A 12,695-nucleotide genomic window follows, 5' to 3' on the forward strand; every position below is an offset into this window, starting at 1 on the left:
AAATAATCCTGAACAAAAAACACATAATATGCAAATCAGTACTGATTAAAAATTTCCAAATTTAACATTTTACAAGATGTAATTAGTACAAATTACCAATAGCTTAACCTTTTTTCAGCTTAAATCAATCAAAGCAAAAGCAATAGAAAGGATTAAACTCACGTCATTGTGACAATTTTCTCAACCTCATTTTATTGGTTACTGTCCACCTTCTTTCTGCCTCCACCTTGTTGCAAAACATCAATTTAATATTTTAATTTAAGACTTAGAAAAACATTTTATACAGTTGAAATGAATACTTGTTGCACTAAGATGACGAAATCTTCATACTTTTAAAAGTAAAACTAACAATAAAATAGTAGAATCATATGTCACCACATCATTTACTACTCTAATCGCATCAAATCCGCGATCAACACCAACACAATAATCCATAAACTACAAGGAAACAAAAAAAATTAAAGAACAACCAAAAATCAAAGTAAGTTATAAATCAAAATCAAAATCAACCATTTATAAATATATTTGGTTTTCGCATCCAAACTAGTTTAAAAAACCACAACGCCCTGTAGAGCACAAGATCACAAGGGATGATTGCAAATGTTCCATTTTTTTAGAAATGATGAGTAGCATGACATTAAGCAACGCCTCCGACAAATCCTTCCGTCTATGGTATGACAAATAATCCTGAATTAAAATACCAAAAAACCAGCCAAAAAAACCCGAAACAAATCTTTAAAAAAGAAGTGATATACCGAAAAGAGGGGCCAAGAACACTAATATACGTCTCTATTAGTTCGCCATTGGACATCTCTTTTCACTTCAACCCACAAAAATACCAAATAACCTATTAGTGCCACTAATGTGATCACAACAAGTACATTTGATGGCACAGTAGCAGATGCCATCCTTATCCAGGCAAAACATGGCATGGAGTCCAAAGTTTAAAAAGGACGGAAGAGGGAGGGGGATATGAGGTTCGTAGTGGGGAGGACATTTCTGGAGGAGTGGACTTTAAGGGAAAGGGTGGTGATGGGGGGGAATGGAACGGAGTAGTGAGAGAAGAGGGGTAGGGCGAAGGGAGCAGTGTAGCGGAGGAAGGTGGAGATGAGGTTGGGGGTTGGAAGTGGGGGTGGAGTGGAGAGAGAATGTAGGCATCTTTTCTGGTTGGAGAAAGAACGTAGGTAAGCATTTATATTAGTGGGGTGACCAAGAAGAGAGCGAATTTTAAAAATTTTTTTTTTATCAAAATTAGATAGAGCTATAATCGAGTCGTCGGGTCTGGATTAAAATTGAATATTTCGGACTCGGATCTAAACTCTGCTTAGATATACTTGTATTGGATTCAACCCAAATATCCAATGGGTCTTGAACCTATTCTTCTTGATCCGAGTCGGATTAGGTTCAGGTATTGGTAGGACATATCCAGCCAAAAAAAATTAGGCAAAGCAATGAAGAAAATATCTTTCTAAACAAACATTAATTGCACACCATAAATTTCAATTAAAAATAAAAAATTATTTTAGATAATTATTATAATGCCTACAAATTACAATCTCTAAAAGATCCAAACAAATATTAAATACTCAAATATATTATCAAAATAATTATTTTTTCAAACGAGTTCGGATCAAACCTTGTTCGAAACTCAATATTTCGTATTCAACTTTAGATTAGTTTAAGCGGGTTTGAGTCAGGCCTGGATAAACAAAATTAAAACTATATCCATACACAAAAATATTAAGCGGATTCGGGTCAGATCTGGATAAAAAAAGATGAAGGAATTTCTTTTGTTTTGGAGGAAGATGCTAGAGGAGTTTGCTTCCCTTTGTAACGGGCTGCTTAATTTTCTATAAGCCAACACACCATGTGATACTAGCGATCGTTCAAGACTTAAACTACTAACGGTTTGGTAGTTCAACATAAACACTAAGTGCAAGAAAATGTGCGAAATCTAAAATAGAGAACAAATAAGGAAAATGTTGGAAGCGAAGAAAAATTTGTATTGCACTTGTGAATACCCCCACAAGATTGGTTACAAATGAAGGGAATTGACCTATTTATAGGCAAGCCAAGAAAGCCATACAAATTTTTAGAAAATTCTACAATAAGTCCTCTTTTTAAAACTTTCTATACAAGGTAACTTGATACAAACATGTGATCAATGGCGTCAAATTCTAAAGATGATTCAAGATAAAAGAGCGGTTGATCCATTGAAACACAACAAATCTGGATCCCTTCCTTGGTTTGGATTAGTTTTCTATAGTTTCCCATTATTTTAACTTATAACTATTATGTGTCATTTGCTCGAAACATTGCAGCCATGTGTATTTTGCTATTTCCAATAAATAATAGGACGTTAATTAGTTAATGTTGAGTCATTAGTTTCATACAATCAAGGGTAAGGTAATGTTGACCATAGTTAAGTCAATTTGAGTTAGTTAATTCCCTATTCTAATCTAGTTAGAGTTTTAGAAAAATAGTTAATTGTTTTCAGAGTGATTTAGGACTTTGAATCTTGTAAAAGGCTATAAATAAATCTCAAGTGTCAATATTTTTTATAGTCAAATCAGATGATGAATAAAATTTGAGAGTTTTCTCTTTTTTGTTCCTCAAAAATATTCCCTGATACAAAGTGAGTCGTGTCTCGTTTGTTCAAATTTTACCTTATCAATTCAAGGCCATGTTGAATTGTAGCGCCAGTCTACCAACACATCTTGGTTTGCTATCTTGTTGAGTTTGCGTCGCGATTAGATTCAAGGTTCGTAATTTCTTTGGTTAGAGGGGTCGAGGTTGTTTCATCTTTGTATCCATAACCTGTTCGAGATAGATCTTTTCGCTGCCTGTGCAATTCGTTTTCTTCGAGAATGAGAGTTTGGAGAATCGAGCTCACAGTAGTTAGTCTGTTTTTTATTTCGTTCGATACTAATTTCATTGTTTCATTTGTAGATTCCAAAACTGTTTATTCTTGTTTAGTTTCATCCATGCAAGATATATGCCACATAAACATCAACTAGTGATGGATTGTACAACCTTACATAACCAGATTTGGAGTTTTTTAAGTCTACACGAGCATCGCTTTGAAGATCCCTATTTAGTAGATGCAAATGGTAAGTTTTCAAGTGATTTCACACCTACAAGTACTTACTATTTAGTTTCTTTTGTAGTTGCCGAATTTAAAATCCGTGACAAAGAATTCATGCGAGTGGTTATAGAGATTGTTCGTGAACATCTTAGAGCAAAGTGGCGCTACAATTAGTTTCAGATACATTGGTACATCCCTTGGTTGAAAACTTTGCTCATGAGTTCCTTACACCTACATAAGCGCCATGCGATGTGGTATACTCGCATGAAGATGTTGCCCGAATTGCTGCATTTTCTACAATCTATCGATTTGAGGGCAAATAGCTTTAAAGAGGGGGGGAATGATACAAACATGTGATCAATGGCGTCAAATTCTAAAGATGATTCAAGATAAAAGAGCGGTTGATCCATTGAAACTCAACAAATTTGGATCCCTTCCTTGGTTTGGAGTAGTTTTCTATAGCTTGTCATTATTTTGACTTATAACTATTATGAGTCATTTGCTTGAAATATTCCAGTCATGTGTTTTTCCCTATTTTCAGCAAATAGCAGGTAGTTAATTAGTTAATGTCAAGTCATTAGTTTCATACAATAAAGGCTAAAGTCATGTTTACCATAGTTAAACCAATTTGAATTAGTTAGTTTCCTATTCTAGTCGAATTGGAGTTTTAGAAAAATAGTTAATTGTTTCTAAGTTGATTTAGATCTTTGAGTTTTGTAAAAAACTATAAATAAGTCTCAAGTGTCAACGTTTTTCATAGTTAAATCAAATGATGAATAAAATTTGAGAGTTTTTCTCTTTCTTGTTCGTTGGGAATGTTCCTTAATACAAAGTGAGTCGTTTCTCCTTTGTTCAAATTTTGACTTATCAATTCAATACCACGTTGAATTGTAGCGTTATTGTACCAACACATCTTGGTTTGCTATCTTATTGATTTGTGGGTCGCAATTAGATTCAAGATTCACAAATTTGTGGGTTAGAGGGGTCGAGGTTGTTCCATCTTTGTATCTATAACCTGGTCGAAATAGATCCTTCCGCTGCTAGTGCAATTCGTTTCTTCAAGAGCTGGAGTTTGGAGAATCGAGTTTACATCACAACTCTTATATACAAACCTCTAGGGCATTCCACAAAAATCTTGAACAATCTATAACATTTTGGAAGTCTCTAGAATTTGATATATACTTCTAACAACATTTGGTGTAACCTCCATGTTTAGGCAAGTCTCCAAGGCTTGACACTTATTTGGGGGAATGAGGTGTGGGTCTATTAACGGTCCTGATTTTTCTTCTAAAACACAATGTACAATAGTGCATGACTGGTCGGCCGGGCACGATTAGTGGAAACAGTGTGATCTGTGTCAACTTGATGTGTGAGCTTTTGAATTGTAATAGTTAAGGAGAGAATCTAATTATTTCTGCTCAATACTGATGGTGCTTCACTTAGAAACCCAAGACCAGCAGGAGTTGAAAGAATCATATACAATCATCTAGGGGAATGGATTAGTGGGTTTAGTAGAAATTTATGGTGGACTTCAAAAACAATTGCAAAATTATGGGGGTTAAGAGATTTCATTCACTCAATCAACTGTAACTGACCCAACTTCAAAGCAAAAATCTGGCATTGAATATGCAAAAATAATCCTGAACAAAAAACACATAATATGCAAATCAGTACTGATTAAAAATTTCCAAATTTAACATTTTACAAGATGTAATTAGTACAAATTACCAATAACTTAACCTCTTTTCAGCTTAAATCAATCAAAGCAAAAGCAATAGAAAGGATTAAACTCACGTCATTGTGACAATTTTCTTAGCCTCACTTTATTGGTTACTGTCCACGTTCTTTCCACCTCCACCTTGTTGCAAAACATCAATTTAATATTTTAATTCAAGATTTAGAAAAACATTTTATACAGTTGAAATGAATGCTTGTTGCACTAAGAGGACGAAATCCGCATACTTTTAAAAGCAAAACTAATAATAAAATAGTAGAATCATATGGCACCACATCATTTACTACTCTAATCGCATCAAATCTGCAATTAACACCAACACAACAAGCCATAAACTACAAGGAAACAAAAAAAATTAAAGAACAACTAAAAATCAAAGTAAGTTATAAATCAAAATCAAAATCAACCATTTATAAATATATTTGGTTTTCGCATCCATACTAGTTTAAAAAGCCACAATGCCCTATAGAACACAAAACCACCAGGGATGATTGCAAATGTTCCATTTTTTTAGAAATCATGAGCAGCACGACATTATGCAACACCTTTGACAAATTATTCCGTCTATGGTAGGACAAATAACCCTGAATTAAAATAACAAAAAACCAGCCAAAAAAATCCAAAACAAATCTTTAAAAAACAAAAAAGAAGTGATATACCGAAAAGATGGGCCAAGAACACTAATATACGCCTCTATTCGTTCATCATTGGACATCTCTTTCCACTTCAACCCACAAAAATACCAAATAACCTATTAGTGCCACTGATGTGATCACATCAAGTACATTTGTTGGTACAGTAGCAGATTCCATCCTTATTCAGGCAAAACATGGTATAAAGTCCAAAGTTTAAAAGGGACGGAAGAGGGAGGGGGAGATGAGGTTCGTGGTGGGGAGGACATTGCTGGAGAAGTACACTTTAAGGGAAAGGGTGGTGGTGAGGGGAACGGAACGGAGTAGTGAGAGGAGAGGGGTAGGGCGAAGGGAGCGGTGCAGCGGAGAAAGGTGGAGATGAGGTTGGGGGTTGAAAGTGGGGGTGGAGTGGAGAGAGAAGGTAGGCATCTTTTCTGGTTGGAGAAACAACGTAGGAAAGCATTTATATTCGTAGGGTGACCAAGAAGAGAGCCAATTTTTTTTTTAATTTTTTTTTATCAAAATTAGATAAAGCTGTAATCGAGTCAGATCTGGATTAAAATTGAATATTTCGAACTCGGATCTAAACTCCGCTTAGATATACTTGTATCGAATTCAAACCGAATACCCAACGGGTTTTAAACTTATTCTTCTGGATCCGACTCTGATTAGGTTCAGGTATTGGTAGGATATATCCAGCCAAAAAAAATTAGTCAAAAAAATGAAGAAAATATATTTCTAAACAAACATTAATTGCACACCCTAAATTCCAATTAAAAATAAAAAATTATTTTAGATAATTATTATAATGCCTACAAATTACAGTTTCTAAAGGATCCAAACAAATATGAAATACTCAAATATATTATCAAAATAATTACTTATTCAAACGAGTTCAGATTGAACCCGGGACGAAACTCAATATTTCGTATTCTACCCATTTTTTAGATTAGTTTAAGCGTGTCCGAGCCAGGCTCGGATAAACAAAATTAAAACTATATCCATACATGAAAATATTAAGCGGATTCGAGTAAGGTCTAGATAAAAAAAGATGAAGGAATTTCTTTTGTTTTGGAGGAGGATACTAGAGGAGTTTGCTTCCCTTTGTAACGAGCTGCATAATTTTCTAGAAGCCAACACGCCATATGGTACTAGTGATCGTTCAAGATTTAAACTATGAATAGTTTGGTAGTTTAGTATAAACACTAAGTGTACGAAAATTTCCGGAATCTAAAGTAGACATCAGAGAAGGAAAATGTTGGAAGCGAAGAAAAACTTATATTGCACTTGTGAACACCTCCACAAGATTGGTTACAAATGAAGGGAATTGACCTATTTATGGGCAAACCAGGAAAACTATACAAGTTTTTAAAGAATTCTACAGTAAGTTCTCTTTCTAGAACTTTCAATACAAGGCAACTTGATACGAGCATGTGATCAATGGCGTCAAATTCTAAAGATGATTTAAGATAAAAGAGCGGTTGATCCATTGAAACTCAACAAATCTGGATCTCTTCGGTGGTTTGGAGTAGTTTTCCATAACTTGTCATTATTTTGACTTATAACTATTATGTGTCATTTGTTTGAAATATTGAAGCCATGTGTATTTCGCTATTTCCAACAAATAGCAGGTGGTTAATTAGTTATTGTTGAGTCATTAGTTTCATAAAATAAAGGTTAAGATCATGTTGACCATAGTTAAGCAAAGTTGGCAACATGTAATTAGTATAAAGTATCAATAGCTTAACCTCTTGTTAGCTTAAATCAATCAAAGCAAAAGCAATAGAAAGGTTAAACTCACATCATTGTGACAATTTTCTCAGCGTTATTTCATTAGTTACTGTCCACCTTCTTTCCGCCTCCACCTTGCTGCAAAACATCAATTTAATATTTTAATTCAATACTTAGAAAAATATTTTATATAATTGAAAGGAATACTTGTTGCACTTAGAGGACGAAATCCGCATACTTTTAAAAGCAAAACTAATAATAAAATAGTATAATCATATGTCACCACATCATTTATTACTCTAATCGCATCAAATCCGCGATCAACACCAACACAAGTCATAAACTACAAGGAAACCAAAAAAATAAAAGAACAACAAAAAATCGAAGTAAGTTATAAATCAAAATCAAAATCAACCATTTAAAAATATATTTGGTTTTCGCATACAAATTGGTTTAAAAAGCCACAATGCTCTGAAGAACACAAGACCACCAGGGATGATTGCAAATGTTCCATTTTTTAGAAATGATTAGCCGCACGACATTAAGCAATGCCTCTGACAAATCCTTCGGTCTATGGTAGGACAAATACCTCTGAATTAAAATAACAAAAAATCAGCCAAAAAAATCCAAAACAAATCATTAAAAAACAAAAAAGAAGCGATATACCGAAAAAGGGGCCAAGAACACTGATATACGCCACTGTTCGTTCACCATTGGACATCTTTTTCCATTTCAACCCATAAAAATACCAAATAACATACTAGTGCCACTGATGTGATCACAACAAGTACATTTGGTGGCACAGTAGCAGATTCCATCCTTATCCTGACAAAACACGGTAGAATCCAAACTTTAAAAGGGACGGAAGAGGGAGGGAGAGATGAAGTTCATGGTGGGGATTACATTGTTGGAGGAGTAGACTTTAAAGGAAAGGGAAAGGGAAAGGGTGGTGTTGGGGCGAATGGAACGGAGTAGTGGGAGGAGAGGAATAGGGCGGAGGGGGCAGTACTGCGGAGGAAGGTGGAGATGAGGTTGGGGGTTGGAAGTGGGGGTGGAGTGGAGAGAGAAGGGAGGCATCTTTTCTGGTTGGAGAAAGAACGTAGGAAATCATTTATATTCGTGGGACGACAAAGAAGAGAGCCAATTTTTAAAAAAATTTTTTTTAATCAAAATTAGATAGAACTGTAATCGAGTCGGGTCTGGATTAAAATTGAATATTTCGGACTCGGATCTAAACTCCGCTTAGATATACTTGTATCGGATTCAACCCGAATACGCAGCGGGTCCTGAAATTATTCTTTTGGATCCGAGTTTGATTAGGTTTAGGTATTGGTAGGATATGTCCAGCCAAAAAAAATTAGTCAAAACAATGAAGAAAATATATTTCTAAACAAACATTAATTGCACATCATAAATTTCAATTAAAAATCAAAAATTATTTTCGATAATTATTATAATTCCTACAAATTACAGTCTCTAAAGGATTCAAACAAATATGAAATACTCAAATATATTATCAAAATAATTATTTATTCAAATGAGTTCGGATCGAACCCGGGACGAAACTCAATATTTCGTATTCTACCCATTTTTTAGATTAGTTTAAGCGTGTCCGAGCCAGGCTCGGATAAATAAAATTAAAACTATATCCATATATGAAAATATTAAGCGGATTCGGGTCAGGTATAGATAAAAAAAGATGAAGAAATTTCTTTTGTTTTGGAGGAGGATACTAGAGGAGTTTGCTTCCCTTTGTAACGGGTTGTTTAATTTTCTATAAGCCAACACGCAATGTGGTACTAGCGATCGTTCAAGACTTAAACTATGAACGGTTTGGTAGTTCAGTGTAAACACTAAGTGTACGAAAATGTGCGGAATCTAAAGTAGAGAACAAAGAAGGAAAATGTTGGAAGAAAAAGAAAAATTTGTATTGCACTTGTGAACACCTCCACAAGATTGGTTACAAATGAGGGGGATTGACGAATTTATGGGCAAGCTAAGAAAGCTATACAAGTTTTTTGAGAATTCTACAGAAAGTTCTCTTTCTAGAACTTTCTATACAAGGTAATTTGATACGAGCATGTGATCAATGGCGTCAAATTCTAAAGATGATTCAAGATAAAAAAGCGGTTGATCCTTTGAAACTCAACAAATCTGGATCCCTTCCTTGGTTTGAAGTAGTTTTCCATAACTTGTCATTATTTTGACTGATGACTATTATGTGCCATTTGTTTGAAATATTGAAGCCATGTGTATTTCGCTATTTCCAGTAAATAGCTGGCGGTTAATTAGTTATTGTTGAGTCATTAGTTTCATAAAATAAAGGTTAAGATCATGTTGACCATAGTTAAGCAGAGTTGACAACATGTAATTAGTACAAAGTATCAATAGCTTAACCTCTTTTCAGCTTAAATCAATCAAAGCAAAAGCAAAATAAAGGATTAAACTCACGTCATTGTGACAATTTTCTCAGCATCACTTCATTAGTTACCATCCACCTTCTTTCCGCCTCCACCTTGTTGCAAAACATCAATTTAATATTTTAATTCAGTACTTAGAAAAACATTTTATACAATTGAAAGGAATACTTGTTGCACATAGAGGACGAAATTCGCATACTTTTAAAAGCAAAACTAACAATAAAATAGTAGAATCATATGTCACCACATCATTTACTACTCTAATCGCATCAAATCCGCGATCAACACCAACACAACAAGTCATAAACTACAAGGAAATCAAAAAAATAAAAGAACAACCAAAAATCAAAGTGAGTTATAAATCAAATTCAAAATCAACCATTTATAAATATATTTATTTTTCGTATACAAATTAGTTTAAAAAGTCACAATGCCCTGAAGAACACAAGATCACCAGGGATGATTGCAAATGTTCCATTTTTTTAGCAATGATTAGCCGCACGACATTAAGCAACACCTCCGACAAATCCTTCGGTCTATGGTAGGACAAATACCCCTGAATTAAAGTAACAAAAAATCAGCCAAAAAAATCCAAAACAAATCTTTAAAAAACAAAAAAGATGTGATATACCGAAAAAGGGGCCAAGAACACTGATATACGCCACTGTTCGTTCATCATTGGACATCTTTTTCGACTTCAACCCATAAAAATACTAAATAACATACTAGTGCCACTGATGTGATCACAGCAAGTACATTTGGTGGCACAGTAGCAGATTCCATCCTTATCCTGACAAAACACGGTAGAATCCAAACTTTAAAAGGGACGGAAGAGGGAGGGAGAGATGAAGTTCATGGTGGGGATTACATTGTTGGAGGAGTAGACTTTAAAGGAAAGGGAAAGGGAAAGGGTGGTGTTGGGGCGAATGGAACGGAGTAGTGGGAGGAGAGGAATAGGGCGGAGGGGGCAGTACTGCGGAGGAAGGTGGAGATGAGGTTGGGGGTTGGAAGTGGGGGTGGAGTGGAGAGAGAAGGGAGGCATCTTTTCTGGTTGGAGAAAGAACGTAGGAAATCATTTATATTCGTGGGACGACAAAGAAGAGAGCCAATTTTTAAAAAAATTTTTTTTAATCAAAATTACATAGAACTGTAATCGAGTCGGGTCTGGATTAAAATTGAATATTTCGGACTCGGATCTAAACTCCGCTTAGATATACTTGTATCGGATTCAACCCGAATACGCAGCGGGTCTTGAAATTATTCTTTTGGATCCGAGTTTGATTAGGTTTAGGTATTGGTAGGATATGTCCAGCCAAAAAAAATTAGTCAAAACAATGAAGAAAATATATTTCTAAACAAACATTAATTGCACATCATAAATTTCAATTAAAAATCAAAAATTATTTTCGATAATTATTATAATTCCTACAAATTACAGTCTCTAAAGGATTCAAACAAATATGAAATACTCAAATATATTATCAAAATAATTATTTATTCAAATGAGTTCGGATCGAACCCGGGACGAAACTCAATATTTCCTATTCTACCCATTTTTTAGATTAGTTTAAGCGTGTCCGAGCCAGGCTCGGATAAATAAAATTAAAACTATATCCATACATGAAAAATATTAAACGGATTCGGGTCAGGTATAGATAAAAAAAGATGAAGAAATTTCTTTTGTTTTGGAGGAGGATACTAGAGGAGTTTGCTTCCCTTTGTAACGGGTTGTTTAATTTTCTATAAGCCAACACGCAATGTGGTACTAGCGATCGTTCAAGACTTAAACTATGAACGATTTGGTAGTTCAGTGTAAACACTAAGTGTACGAAAATGTGCGGAATCTAAAGTAGAGAACAAAGAAGGAAAATGTTGGAAGAAAAAGAAAAATTTGTATTGCACTTGTGAACACCTCCACAAGATTGGTTACAAATGAGGGGGATTGACGAATTTATGGGCAAGCTAAGAAAGCTATACAAGTTTTTTGAGAATTCTACAGAAAGTTCTCTTTCTAGAACTTTCTATACAAGGTAATTTGATACGAGCATGTGATCAATGGCGTCAAATTCTAAAGATGATTCAAGATAAAAAAGCGGTTGATCCTTTGAAACTCAACAAATCTGGATCCCTTCCTTGGTTTGAAGTAGTTTTCCATAACTTGTCATTATTTTGACTGATGACTATTATGTGCCATTTGTTTGAAATATTGAAGCCATGTGTATTTCGCTATTTCCAGTAAATAGCTGGCGGTTAATTAGTTATTGTTGAGTCATTAGTTTCATAAAATAAAGGTTAAGATCATGTTGACCATAGTTAAGCAGAGTTGACAACATGTAATTAGTACAAAGTATCAATAGCTTAACCTCTTTTCAGCTTAAATCAATCAAAGCAAAAGCAAAATAAAGGATTAAACTCACGTCATTGTGACAATTTTCTCAGCATCACTTCATTAGTTACCATCCACCTTCTTTCCGCCTCCACCTTGTTGCAAAACATCAATTTAATATTTTAATTCAATACTTAGAAAAACATTTTATACAATTGAAAGGAATACTTGTTGCATATAGAGGACGAAATTCGCATACTTTTAAAAGCAAAACTAACAATAAAATAGTAGAATCATATGTCACCACATCATTTACTACTCTAATCGCATCAAATCCGCGATCAACACCAACACAACAAGTCATAAACTACAAGGAAATCAAAAAAATAAAAGAACAACCAAAAATCAAAGTGAGTTATAAATCAAATTCAAAATCAACCATTTATAAATATATTTATTTTTCGTATACAAATTAGTTTAAAAAGTCACAATGCCCTGAAGAACACAAGATCACCAGGGATGATTGCAAATGTTCCATTTTTTTAGCAATGATTAGCCGCACGACATTAAGCAACACCTCCGACAAATCCTTCGGTCTATGGTAGGACAAATACCCCTGAATTAAAGTAACAAAAAATCAGCCAAAAAAATCCAAAACAAATCTTTAAAAAACAAAAAAGATGTGATATACCGAAAAAGGGGCCAAGAACACTGATATACGCCACTGTTCGTTCATCATTGGACATCTTTTTCGACTTCAACCCAT

This window comes from Coffea eugenioides, chromosome 2, assembly GCF_003713205.1.
Source record: "Coffea eugenioides isolate CCC68of chromosome 2, Ceug_1.0, whole genome shotgun sequence".
Classification (NCBI taxonomy): domain Eukaryota; kingdom Viridiplantae; phylum Streptophyta; class Magnoliopsida; order Gentianales; family Rubiaceae; genus Coffea; species Coffea eugenioides.